The 13,622-nt window shown below is 45.1% G+C and overlaps 8 non-coding genes across 8 annotated transcripts; 7 read left to right on the top strand and 1 right to left on the bottom strand.

Moving 5' to 3' along the window:
- The first annotated feature begins 89 nt into the window (after nucleotides 1-89).
- On the top strand, nucleotides 90-205 carry LOC135032292 (U5 spliceosomal RNA). The gene has a single exon (XR_010227834.1). It is a non-coding gene; the product is annotated as a U5 spliceosomal RNA (small nuclear RNA).
- A 270-nt stretch (nucleotides 206-475) lies between these two features.
- On the top strand, nucleotides 476-592 carry LOC135032311 (U5 spliceosomal RNA). The gene has a single exon (XR_010227853.1). It is a non-coding gene; the product is annotated as a U5 spliceosomal RNA (small nuclear RNA).
- Nucleotides 593-878: 286 nt separating this feature from the next.
- LOC135032305 (U5 spliceosomal RNA) lies at nucleotides 879-991 on the top strand. Its single transcript, XR_010227847.1, has one exon. It is a non-coding gene; the product is annotated as a U5 spliceosomal RNA (small nuclear RNA).
- A 4,790-nt stretch (nucleotides 992-5,781) lies between these two features.
- LOC135032251 (U1 spliceosomal RNA) lies at nucleotides 5,782-5,945 on the bottom strand. Its single transcript, XR_010227797.1, has one exon. It is a non-coding gene; the product is annotated as a U1 spliceosomal RNA (small nuclear RNA).
- Nucleotides 5,946-6,089: 144 nt separating this feature from the next.
- Nucleotides 6,090-6,205, top strand: LOC135032287 (U5 spliceosomal RNA). The gene has a single exon (XR_010227829.1). It is a non-coding gene; the product is annotated as a U5 spliceosomal RNA (small nuclear RNA).
- A 270-nt stretch (nucleotides 6,206-6,475) lies between these two features.
- LOC135032291 (U5 spliceosomal RNA) lies at nucleotides 6,476-6,591 on the top strand. Its single transcript, XR_010227833.1, has one exon. It is a non-coding gene; the product is annotated as a U5 spliceosomal RNA (small nuclear RNA).
- A 286-nt stretch (nucleotides 6,592-6,877) lies between these two features.
- On the top strand, nucleotides 6,878-6,993 carry LOC135032270 (U5 spliceosomal RNA). Its single transcript, XR_010227812.1, has one exon. It is a non-coding gene; the product is annotated as a U5 spliceosomal RNA (small nuclear RNA).
- A 275-nt stretch (nucleotides 6,994-7,268) lies between these two features.
- Nucleotides 7,269-7,384, top strand: LOC135032303 (U5 spliceosomal RNA). The gene has a single exon (XR_010227845.1). It is a non-coding gene; the product is annotated as a U5 spliceosomal RNA (small nuclear RNA).
- The last annotated feature ends 6,238 nt before the right edge of the window (nucleotides 7,385-13,622 follow it).

Here is a 13,622-nt window from a genome sequence, read left to right on the forward strand (position 1 = left end):
GGAGATTCAGCTGAGGCAGCACAAGGGAACTCTCATCTGGGGACAACAACTGCAGGGAGAACACATATTTTCAGATAAAAATCTTGGTCATGCTTTGGTTTCTCTTCAGAACGAACAAATCTTTCGCCTCTTACTAAAGATTTCCGTGGAGAGGAGCAAAACCGAGTTTTATCTCAATTTTTGCATGCCCCATCTTTTTGGGGTTTCTTTTACCGGTTTAAAGATAGAATGAGTGTGCTTTAATGTAAGCTCATTTGCATAGAAATGACAGTAAATGTTTATTTATGTTCAAACAGAACTTTCTTGACCATGCTACTTGCTTTAAAGATCTGGGAGCACATGGAATACAGTACAAACCATGCTTATAGCAAGGAGAAGCCAGGTGAGAAATCTGCTTTCTTTCAAATTGGGCGCTCACTTTGATCTGAATGAGGACTGCTGGCACAGCACTCAGGCGACAGGTGGAATCTTGGTCATGCTCTGGTTTCTCTTCAGAATGAACAAATCTTTCGCCTTTTATTAAAGATTATCCGTGGAGAGGAGCAAAACTGAGTTTTATCTCAATTTTTGCATGCCCCATATTATTGGGGTTTCTTTTATCAGTTTAAAGACAGAACGAGTGTGCTTTCTTGTTAGCTTTAATGTAAGTTTATTTGCATAACAATGACAATAAATGTCTGTTTCTTTTCAAGCAGAACTTTCTTGACCATACTAATTGCTTGAAAGATCTGGGAGCACATGGAAAAGAGTACAAACCATGTTTATAGCAAGGGGAAGCCTGGTGAGAAATCTGCTTTCTTTCTTTCAAATTGGGTGCTCACTTTGAGCTGAATGAGGACTGCTGGCATGGCACTCAGGCGACAGGTGGAATCTTGGTCATGCTCTGGTTTCTCTTCAGAACGAACAAATCTTTCGCCTTTTACTAAAGATTTCCGTGGAGAGGAGCAAAACTGAGTTTTATCTCAATTTTTGCATGCCCCATATCATACCTCCCAACTGTCCCGATTTTCGCGGGACAGTCCCGTTTTTTGGGGACTGTCCCGCTGTCCCACCTGCGGGCCGCAGTGTCCCGCGGTGGGGAGGACAGTTGGGAGGCTCTGTCTGTCGCTGCCCTGCTTAGCAGAGCAGCGGTGAATAGTCGCTGTGCGCACAGCGTCTATTCACTGAAGTCAGAGGGAGAGGTGGCATGCCAGCGGCTCACAGAGCGCTGGGCATGCCCCCTCAGTGCCGAAAACGGGGGCGTGACTCGCGATCGCGGGTCCTCCCGCGAAGCCATGCCCCTTTTTACTTAGGCCACGCCCTTTTTGGGAGCGCGTGCGACTTCGCCGCGCGTGTGTCCCTCTTTGCGAGCCGACAAAGTTGGGAGGTATGCCCATATTATTGGGGTTTCTTTTATCAGTTTAAAGACAGAACGAGTGTGCTTTCTGGTTAGCTTTAATGTAAGTTTATTTGCATAACAATGACAGTAAATGTTTGTTTCTTTTCAAACAGAACTTTCTTGACCATGCTACTTGCTTGAAAGATCTGGGAGCACATGGAAAACAGTACAAACCATGCAGTATCACAAGAGCCTTTATTTGATCTTTCATGAAGATAGAGCAGAATTGAGGACACGTCAACAATTTCTGCCGAAGGTGGTTCATCTTTCCACATGGTGCCTTTGGCCACTGACACCTTCGTTGAGTCAAAGTCTCTGGCTGTGGTCAGAACTTTGAAAATTTATGTCACCAGAACGGTTCAGATTAGGAAAACAGAGGCTCTGTTTGTCCTGTATGCTCCCAACAGGATTGGGTGTCCTGCTTCCATGTAGACCATTATGCGCTGGATCTGTGGTAAGATTCAGCATGCTCATTCCATGGCAGGATTGCCGTTACTGAATTAGGTGAAGACCCATTCTACTAGAAAGGTGGGTTCATCCTGGGCAGCTGGTCGGGGAGTCTCGGCATTGCAACTTTGCCGAGCAGCTATTTAGTAAACACTTTTGCTAAGTTTTACAAGTTTGATACCTTGGCCGATGATAACTTCAAGTTGGGTCATTCGGTGCTGCAGAGTCGTACGCACTCTTCCACCCGTTCAAGAGCTTTGGTATAACCCCATGGTTCTTAATGTGACCCCAGCATCCTCTAGGTCGTATGAGAAAATAGGATTTTAATACCTACCGGTAAATCCTTTTCTCTTAGTCTGTAGAGGATGCTGGGCACCCGTCCCAGTCCATACTGTGTCTGCAGTTATTACTTGTGGTTATACACATGTTGTGTTATGGTTCTGGTCAGCTTTTTGCTGCAATTGTTCATGCCGTTGGCTTGTGTTCTGTTGAATGCCACGTTCTGCGGCATGCTTAAGGTGTGAGCTGGTAAGATGCTCACCTTAGTTTAACAATAAATCCTTTCCTCGAAATGTCCGTCTCCATGGGCACAGTTCCTATAACTGGAGTCTGGAGGAGGGGCATAGAGGGAGGAGCCAGTTCACACCCTTTGATAGTCTTAAAGTGCCCATGTCTCTTGCGGATCCCGTCTATACCCCATGGTTCTTAATGTGACCCCAGCATCCTCTACGGACTAAGAGAAAAGGATGCCCTTGCGCACTATCCTGACTTCTCCTCCCGTCTGCTTACTTTGTGCCTTCCAACGCACAATGCAAACTACAGGTGGTGCTGCAGGGCCCACACCCTTTTACTTGCCTTACAGAACAGCTCTGGAGCTGTTACAGTGCCCAGCTGCTGCAAGAAATCAGCTTGAATGCTTCAGGGGATGGGGCATGGCCAACATGAGCCCCACACCAAAGGAGGGTGGGGGTGTTTAATGAGAACTAGGGGTCATCCAAGCACTGCAAAAGGCCGCCATGCCCTGCACGCCCCTTTTCTCTTTTCATATGCAGATGAGGGTTCCAGCCAACTTTGGCCCACTGCTTGAATAACATCACTGTATGCAAATCCGTCTGCTGCAGACCTTCCCCCAGGAAGGCTTGTACTAGATGTTGCATATGGTTTGATATTTGATGGTGCTTCAGTATTAGGCAGCCTTCCGCCCTCCCATGTTCATCTGAAAAGATGTGGTCTCCCTGCAGTTGTTGTCCCCAGACGAGAGTTCCCTTGTGCTTCCTCAGTTGAATCTCCTTAACTTGACGGGGGAGGGGCTGCCCGAGCAGCCACCCTCCCCAGCCCTATCCCAACTCATACTTATTTTGCATATGAGATCTCTTGATCATGAAGATTGTTATCACAGGGTGAGGTTCATCCATTATATTTTAAAATAGGAAGGTACAAATTACATATTTGAATTGCATTTATGTGCTGGATTCAAATGTCGTCCCCCCCCTTCCTTTCTCAATTGTGCCCGTCAGCAGCTATTCTAAGGTTGCTGCCAATGGGTGTGACACATTAATTTCTTCTGTGGGGTACACTGGACTCCACAAGGATTCACATTGGGGTGTAGAGTAGGATCTTGATCTGAGGCACCAACCGGCTCAAAGCTTTTGACTGTTCCCAAGATGCTCAGTGCATTCTCCTCTATAACCCCGCTTCCATGAACAGGGAGCTCAGTTTGTAGTTGGTGCCTTCAGTAGCAGGCCACTTAACAGGGGCCTGCCTCAGGCAGCCTATTCTTAGCTATAAATTTTGACAAGAAAAGAAGAACTTGTTTTATGAGAATCTACAAGGGCTGCAGCAGGCTAGGTCTAATAGACATCTTTACTGCAGCTTCATCACTCCCAGCGGCGCTGTATACTCCCGTGCCCTGGTTGCTGGGTCACTGCAGCGGAGGGTCCGGTTTCATCCTAAGGTCAGTCACACACACACCACCCTTCCGGATCACGAGGCCGCTGATGAAGGGGAGCGTGGCCGTAGGGGGTGGACCGTGTGCGCACTGGCGTGGACACTGATTACTGGGCAGCCGCTCCACTAGCCACCAGGTACAGTTAAGGAGCACAGGTCTGGGGGTTTTTCTCCTATATTAACCCAATTTTGTACTGCCCGCAGCGCATTGTGATAGGTAATAGGGCCTGATTCAGGTTGGATTGCAATCACAATAAGCGATCCAACTGCAAAAATTGCTAAGAGCATACGCATGTGCCTGCATTTTCTGCGGCACCCCGCAGAGAATGCGATCGCCTCTGCCTGTCAATCGGGGCGGGGGGGGGATAGGTGGGTCAGCAACACTCCATTTCCAAGTCAGGGATGGAGCGGTGCGGGGGCAAGGCTTCAAAATGGGGTCTGCAACGGAGGAGACACAGGGGGCGTGGTCACAGCGGCTGTATGACATCACATTCAGCCGCTGTGATCACAAAAATGGTGGCGGCTTCCTGCGCGCACATACAGTCTGCACCAGCAGGAGGCTACACCATTTTTTATGATCACGCTGAACTGCAGTGCGACTGCAATTACAGCATGGTCAAGAAGGGAGGCGTCATGCTGGGTGGCCATGCCCTTTCACTGTGCAGGAGCCAGCACTGCTCACACACTAGTCCCCGGGTGCAGCCCCCAACCCCCGGGACACCCGGAGCAACAAAATGTAGATTCAGGCCACCAGGCCACGCCCCTACCTATGAAACCATGCCTCCTTTTTACCATTGCGCTGCTTATCTGCGCGCACTGCATTACAATCTCCCTCGCCACCTCTCTGGGTGTCACCAGTGATAGTGACACCTCTGCCATGCTTGTAGCAGCTGGTCCTAAGATCTACGCCTCAAGCCCTGAGTGTTTGCCCTTGTGACTTGTTGATCATCATAGCGAAGCAGATGCTTACAGAAAACTGCAGGGGCTTAGATTGAAAATAAAAAAATTGATGGGTATAAGGTAGAGAGGAGCGGGTTCGGTTCTCCGAGAACCGAATTCCCCACGAACTCCACGTTGTTTACACTGGTCCGAGGCAGGCTCGGTTGTTCCCGCCTGACTCGGAAAACCTGAACAAGGGAAAATGTCATCATCCCGCTGTCGGATTCTCGCGAGATTCGGATTCCATATAAAGAGCTGCTTGTTGCCGCCATTTTTACTCGTGCTTTGAAGAGAGAGCGGAACGGACGTGGCTATGTTCTCTCAGTGGAAATCTCAATATCAGTGCTCAGTATCAGTGGTTACTTATTGCTGCTCAGTAATACTAGTAGTGTGTCTCTCCTGCTCAGTGTCAGTTCTCAGTAGTATCCTCATCAGTGCTCAGTGCTGCATTGTGGTGCTCAGCATACTACAGTACATTACTAATAGTCCAGTGCTGCATCTTGCTGCTCAGTGTCAGTTCTAGTATCCTCATCAGTGCTCACTATCACTGTTCATTGCATTTTGGTTTTCTGTATACTACAGTAACATAGTAATATAGTAACATATAGTAACATAGTTTTTGAGGTTGAATAGAGGCAAATTGCCCATCGTGTTCAACCTGTTTTAAGTTGTGATGATTCTACATACTTGCTGAATGTTTTATGACTAGTTAGCTACTATAACTCATGTTACCCCCGGATTAACCATGTTGATATTTTAAGTATTATAACCTTAGATAGCTTTTTCATTCAGAAATGTATCCATTCCTTTTTTAAATCCAATTACAGAGTCCGCCATTACCACCTTCCCTGGCAGGGAATTCCACATCCTGATTGCCCTAACAGTGAAGATCATAGTATCTCACCTGGCAGGTAAGTAGGAGTTGGGCTAGAGCTGTGGAGGATTGCTGCTCGGGCACCCCCTGTCAAGTGAAGGAGATCCAACTGAGGCAGCACAAGGGAACTCTCGAAAGAAGAACAAGGCTAGAGGAAGATCTGAGACAAAGAAATCTGACTTTTACCAGAGCTGACCAGAGGAAAGCACAAACACAGTCCCCCACTACCACAAATAATGCAGTCGAGTTTCCCACATTTGGGGAAATCACAGGGGTCAGCATACCCAGAATGCAATGAATGAACCTCACCCTGGGAGAACAATCTTCATGACCATGGTATCTCCTATGCAAAATAAGTATGATTTGGGATAGGGCTGGGGAGGGCCGCTGCTCAGGCACATCTCTGTCAAGTAAAGGAGATTCAACTGAGGCAGCACAAGGGAACTCTCATCTGGGGACAACAACTGCAGGGAGAACACATATTTTCAGATGAAAATCTTGGTCATGCTCTGGTTTCTCTTCAGAACGAACAAATCTTTCGCCTTTTACTAAAGATTTCCGTGGAGAGGAGCAAAACTGAGTTTTACCTCAATTTTTGCATGCCCCATCTTTTTGGATTTTCTTTTATCGGTTTAAAGATAGAATGAGTGTGCTTTAATGAAAGCTCATTTGCATAGAAATTACAGTAAATGTTTGTTTCTTTTCAAACAGAACTTTCTTGACCATGCTACTTGCTTGAAAGATCTGGGAGCACATGGAATACAGTACAAACCATGCTTATAGCAAGGAGAAGCCAGGTGAGAAATCTGCTTTCTTTCAAATTGGGCGCTCACTTTGATCTGAATGAGGACTGCTGGCATGGCACTCAGGCGACAGGTGGAATCTTGGTCATGCTCTGGTTTCTCTTCAGAATGAACAAATCTTTCGCCTTTTATTAAAGATTTCCGTGGAGAGGAGCAAAACTGAGTTTTATCTCAATTTTTGCATGCCCCATATTATTGGGGTTTCTTTTATCAGTTTAAAGACAGAACGAGTGTGCTTTCTTGTTGGCTTTAATGTAAGTTTATTTGTATAACAATGATAGTAAATGTCTGTTTCTTTTCAAACAGAACTTTCTTGACCATGCTACTTGCTTGAAAGATCTGGGAGCACATGGAAAAGAGTACAAACCATGCTTATAGCAAGGGGAAGCCTGGTGAGAAATCTGCTTTCTTTCTTTCAAATTGGGTGCTCACTTTGAGCTGAATGAGGACTGCTGGCATGGCACTCAGGCGACAGGTGGAATCTTGGTCATGCTCTGGTTTCTCTTCAGAACGAACAAATCTTTCGCCTTTTACTAAAGATTTCCGTGGAGAGGAGCAAAACTGAGTTTTATCTCAAATTTTGCATGCCCCATCTTATTGGGGTTTTATTTTATCTGTTTAAAGATAGAACGAGTGTGCTTTAATGTAAGCTCATTTGCATAGAAATGACAGTAAATGTTTGTTTCTTTTCAAACAGAACTTTCTTGACTATACTAATTGCTTGAAAGATCTGGGAACACATGGAAAAGAGTACAAACCATGTTTATAGCTAGGGGAAGCCTGGTGAGAAATCTGCTTTCTTTCTTTCAAATTGGGTGCTCACTTTGAGCTCAATGAGAACTGCTGGCATGGCACTCAGGCGACAGGTGGAATCTTGGTCATGCTCTGGTTTCTCTTCAGAACTAACAAATATTTCGCCTTTTATTAAAGATTTCCGTGGAGAGGAGCAAAACTGAGTTTTATCTCAATTTTTGCATGCCCCATATTATTGGGGTTTCTTTTATCAGTTTAAAGACAGAACGAGTGTGCTTTCTTGTTAGCTTTAATGTAAGTTGCCATAGATGCAGTGAAACACATGTGTAGGGCACGGCGTGTCCGCGTGTATTTGACTCATGTGAAATGTTATAAAACAAAAATATATGATTATGATGTTAGCTGTTAGTCTCCACTAATAGGGAATAGAAGCTGAGCTATAAGAAAGGAATACACTAGATATGATGTCACTTAGCAATTACAATGTCTAAAGTGCATACAGATAGCTACTAATAACTCTTGATAAGAAAGTATATCAGTGTGGGTATATTTATATGATGGGATATTGGGACTAGTGAATATATATCACTCCTGCTGTCCAGATTGGCAATAACCAGACAATTATGATAAGAGTAGAGATGTCACATGGGCTGCTATAGATATTAATTTAATGCTGTATGTGTCATTTGTTACAAATGGATACATTTTCTATGAGTCAGCCTAGCAGCTGCATGTTCTAAAAGAACACTATCCTCACACAGAATCTGCTAACCTTGAGATAACTAAATGACAGTGTGTAACAGTCTCTTTACTATAAGACTGTTACAAAGTAATATATATATTTGAAGTCAGTCTAGCAGCTGTGTGTTCCAGCAGTTTATAAGACAAAGAAAATCTCCTATTGTGGAATCTAGACACATGGGACTGCTGGCCTGTGTCATACTATTTCTATGTAATACCAGTAACATGTATATAACTGTTACATAATTGTTACAAATGGATAAATCTTTGAGTCAGCCTAGCAGCTGCATGTCCTAACAGGACACCATAAATCCTTTACAGTGTAACAAATTGATTGGTAACACTTAAAGGCTGGAGAGCAGTTATATGCCTTACTAGCATACTCAATATACCACATTATTACACCAGTTACCACGATTATTGACAGCGCATTTGATATATTATATTACCCTCACACTGAGTCTGTTTACCTTTAGATAACTAAGTGACCGAATATGTAACAGTTTCTCTATCATAAGACTGTTACAAAGTGAGATAGATATATTTGGAAGTCAGTCAAACAGCTGTGTGTTTCAGCTGTTTATAAGAAAATTCCTCATTGTGGAATCTGGACCACTAAGGGTTATTATATATATAGCACATGGAATTGCCACATCTCCCTATATGATAATTTCATTACACTGTAACATAATAAGAATTAACTCTTTAACAGTGTAAATAGAGAGTAATGAATCTCTGACACATGGAATATATTATTTCTTAGATGAATTGGATAAACCATTATGACAGACACTTTGCTTCTTAATAAGAATTGAGGTGGCTATACCTCTAAGGAAAGCATTATTGCCTACGCCTAGATCAGATTAAATAAGATCTGGCTGAATATATGAAGGAAGGTTGCTATTTATATGAGAATTGGAATTGCTATATTCCTTAAGGCAACCCCACCGATTGATATATGTTGTCAATTAAGTATATCTGAACGGCTATATCTGGACCAGATTTAATAAGATCTGGCTGATTATATGAAGGAGGGCTGCTATTTATATTGGAATTGCCATATTCCTTAAGGCAACCGCACCTGTTGGTATATCTCGCCAATTAACTATATCTAAACAGCTAAATTAAAGCTATTCATCATTTTTTTAGTTTGGATATTAATAAATATGATCTTTCCATGATCCATAGAGATTTCCCTATCAAGTGATTCCTTATCCGATATAGAAAGCTATCCCCCTGTGGTATTGAATTTAGGAATATAGTCTTAGGGGACACAGAGAAATAAGTGATCCCCATCTACCTAAGCACCCCACAAATTGGAGGTTAGCTTACCGGTTATACTCAATCACCCCCACAAATTCGCCAATGGGGATGGCTTCCCGGGAGGTAACCCCTATTGAGTGAAGGGAGTATATAGGATACGACCCAGTGGTACCTGACGACATAGATACTAACAGCTATTTAATAACATTACGCTAGAAAGTGATTATTAGCAACATATATATCTATATAAACAACCCCGCCAGGGTTGTGCCTTCAAAAATAATCACACACGGACACGCTTTTTAAACCTTTTTTTCACATCTCTTTATTCTTCTTATGCACATGTATGTTAGTTCTGTGATTTTAACATTTATGTTTCACTGCAGTTTGGGATAATAATATTAATATTTATCCAATTTTAATACATACTTAATAAAGGTTATATTTTATGATTCATTCATTCTGTCCAGTGCGTCAACAGTGCAGATTTCTTCTTGTTTTTTCTCCCAAATTCTATAACAATGACAGTAAATGTTGTTTCTTTTCAAACAGAACTTTCTTGACCATGCTACTTGCTTGAAAGATCTGGGAGCACATGGAAAACAGTACAAACCATGCAGTATCACAAGAGCCTTTATTTGATCTTTCATGAAGATAGAGCAGAATTGAGGACACGTCAACAATTTCTGCCGAAGGTGGTTCATCTTTCCACATGGTGCCTTTGGCCACTGACACCTTCGTTGAGTCAAAGTCTCTGGCTGTGGTCAGAACTTTGAAAATTTATGTCACCAGAACGGTTCAGATTAGGAAAACAGAGGCTCTGTTTGTCCTGTATGCTCCCAACAGGATTGGGTGTCCTGCTTCCATGTAGACCATTATGCGCTGGATCTGTGGTAAGATTCAGCATGCTCATTCCATGGCAGGATTGCCATTACTGAATTAGGTGAAGACCCATTCTACTAGAAAGGTGGGTTCATCCTGGGCAGCTGGTCGGGGAGTCTCGGCATTGCAACTTTGCCGAGCAGCTATTTAGTAAACACTTTTGCTAAGTTTTACAAGTTTGATACCTTGGCTGATGATAACCTCAAGTTGGGTCATTCGGTGCTGCAGAGTCGTACGCACTCTCCCACCCGTTCAAGAGCTTTGGTATAACCCCATGGTTCTTAATGTGACCCCAGCATCCTCTAGGTCGTATGAGAAAATAGGATTTTAATACCTACTGGTAAATCCTTTTCTCTTAGTCCGTAGAGGATGCTGGGCACCCGTCCCAGTCCATACTGTGTCTGCAGTTATTACTTGTGGTTATACACATGTTATGTTATGGTTCTGGTCAGCTTTTTGCTGCAATTGTTCATGCCGTTGGCTTGTGTTCTGTTGAATGCCACGTTCTGCGGCATGCTTAAGGTGTGAGCTGGTAAGATGCTCACCTTAGTTTAACAATAAATCCTTTCCTCGAAATGTCCGTCTCCCTGGGCACAGTTCCTATAACTGGAGTCTGGAGGAGGGGCATAGAGGGAGGAGCCAGTTCACACCCTTTGAAAGTCTTAAAGTGCCCATGTCTCTTGCGGATCCCGTCTATACCCCATGGTTCTTAATGTGACCCCAGCATCCTCTACGGACTAAGAGAAAAGGATGCCCTTGCGCACTATCCTGACTTCTCCTCCCGTCTGCTTACTTTGTGCCTTCCAACGCACAATGCGAACTACAGGTGGTGCTGCAGGGCCCACACCCTTTTACTTGCCTTACAGAACAGCTCTGGAGCTGTTACAGTGCCCAGCTGCTGCAAGAAATCAGCTTGAATGCTTCAGGGGATGGGGCATGGCCAACATGAGCCCCACACCAAAGGAGGGTGGGGGTGTTTAATGCGAACTAGGGGTCATCCAAGCACCGCAAAAGGCCGCCATGCCCTGCATGCCCCTTTTCTCTTTTCATATGCAGATGAGGGTTCCAGCCAACTTTGGCCCACATCTTGGATGACATCACCGTATGCAAATCCGTCTTCTGCAGACCTTCCCCCAGGAATGCTTGTACTAGTTGTTGCATATGGTTTGATATTTGATGGTGCTTCAATATTAGGCAGCCTTCCACCCTCCCATGTTCATCTGAACAGATGTGGTCTCCCTGCAGTTGGTGTCCCCAGACGAGAGTTCCCTTGTGCGTCCTCAGTTGAATCTCCTCCCCAGCCCTATCCCAACTCATACTTATTTTGCATATGAGATCTCTTGATCATGAAGATTGTTCTCACAGGGTGAGGTTCATCCATTATATTTTAAAATAGGAAGGTACAAATTACATATTTGAATTGCATCTATGTGCTGGATTCAAATGTCCCCCCCCCCCCTTCCTTTCTCAATTGTGCCCGTCAGCAGCTATTCTAAGGTTGCTGCCAATGGGTGTGACACATTAATTTCTTCTGTGGGGTACACTGGACTCCACAAGGATTCACATTGGGGTGTAGAGTAGGATCTTGATCTGAGGCACCAACCGGCTCAAAGCTTTTGACTGTTCCCAAGATGCTCAGCGCATCCTCCTCTATAACCCCGCTTCCATGAACAGGGAGCTCAGTTTGTAGTTGGTGCCTTCAGTAGCAGGCCACTTAACAGGGGCCTGCCTCAGGCAGCCTATTCTTAGCTATTAATTTTGACAAGAAAAGAAGAACTTGTTTTATGAGAATCTACAAGGGCTGCAGCAGGCTAGGTCTAACAGACATCTTTACTGCAGCTTCATCACTCCCAGCGGCGCTGTATACTCCCGTGCCCTGGTTGCTGGGTCACTGCAGCGGAGGCTCCAGTTTCTTCCTAAGGTCAGTCACACACACACCGCCCTTCCGGATCACGAGGCCGCTGATGAAGGGGAGCGTGGCCGTAGGGGGTGGACCGTGTGCGCACTGGCGTGGACACTGATTACTGGGCAGCCGCTCCACTAGCCACCAGGTACAGTTAAGGAGCACAGGTCTGGGAGTTTTACTCCTATATTAACCCAATTTTGTACTGCCCGCAGCGCATTGTGATAGGTAATAGGGCCTGATTCAGGTTGGAATGCAATCACAATAAGCGATCCAACTGCAAAATTTGCTAACAGCATACGCATGTGCCTGCATTTTCTGCGGCACCCCGCAGAGAATGCGATCGCCTCTGCCTGTCAATCGGGGCGGGGGGGGGAGAGGGGGGTCAGCAACACTCCATTTCCAAGTCAGGGATGGAGCGGTGCGGGGGCAAGGCTTCAAAATGGGGTCTGCAACGGAGGAGACACAGGGGGCGTGGTCACAGCGGCTGTATGACATCACATTCAGCCGCTGTGATCACAAAAATGGTGGCGGCTTCCTGCGCGCACATACAGTCTGCACCAGCAGGAGGCTACACCATTTTTTATGATCACGCTGAACTGCAGTGCGACTGCAATTACAGCATGGTCAAGAATGGAGGCGTCATGCTGGGTGGCCATGCCCTGTCACTGTGCAGGAGCCAGCACCGCACACACACTAGTCCCCGGGTGCAGCCCCCAACCCCCGGGACACCCGGAGCAACAAAATGTAGATTCAGGCCACCAGGCCACGCCCCTACCTATGAAACCATGCCTCCTTTTTACCATTGCACTGCTTATCTGCGCGCACTGCATTACAATCTCCCTCGCCACCTCTCTGGGTGTCACCAGTGATAGTGACACCTCTGCCATGCTTGTAGCAGCTGGTCCTAAGATCTACGCCTCAAGCCCTGAGTGTTTGCCCTTGTGACTTGTTGATCATCATAGCGAAGCAGATGCTTACAGAAAACTGCAGGGGCTTAGATTGAAAATAAAAAAATTGATGGGTATAAGGTAGAGAGGAGCGGGTTCGGTTCTCCGAGAACCGAATTCCCGACGAACTCCACGTGGTTTACACTGGTCCGAGGCAGGCTCGGTTGTTCCCGCCTGACTCGGAAAACCTGAACAAGGGAAAATGTCATCATCCCGCTGTCGGATTCTCGCGAGATTCGGATTCCATATAAAGAGCTGCGCGTTGCCGCCATTTTTACTCGTGCATTGAAGAGAGAGCGGAGAGGACGTGGCTATGTTCTCTCAGTGGAAATCTCAATATCAGTGCTCAGTATCAGTGGTTACTTATTGCTGCTCAGTAATACTAGTAGTGTGTCTCTCCTGCTCAGTGTCAGTTCTCAGTAGTATCCTCATCAGTGCTCAGTATCACTGCTCATTGTCTTGTGCTGCATTGTGGTGCTCAGCATACTACAGTACATTACTAATAGTCCAGTGCTGCATCTTGCTGCTCAGTGTCAGTTCTAGTATCCTCATCAGTGCTCACTATCACTGCTCATTACATTGTGGTGTTCTGTATACTACAGTAACATAGTAATATAGTAACATATAGTAACATAGTTTTTGAGGTTGAATAGAGGCAAATTGCCCATCGTGTTCAACCTGTTTTAAGTTGTGATGATTCTACATACTTGCTGAATAATGTTTTATGACTAGTTAGCTACTA

The sequence above is a fragment of the Pseudophryne corroboree genome, unplaced genomic scaffold (genome assembly GCF_028390025.1).
Source record: "Pseudophryne corroboree isolate aPseCor3 unplaced genomic scaffold, aPseCor3.hap2 scaffold_541, whole genome shotgun sequence".
In the NCBI taxonomy this organism is placed as follows: Eukaryota; Metazoa; Chordata; class Amphibia; order Anura; family Myobatrachidae; genus Pseudophryne; species Pseudophryne corroboree.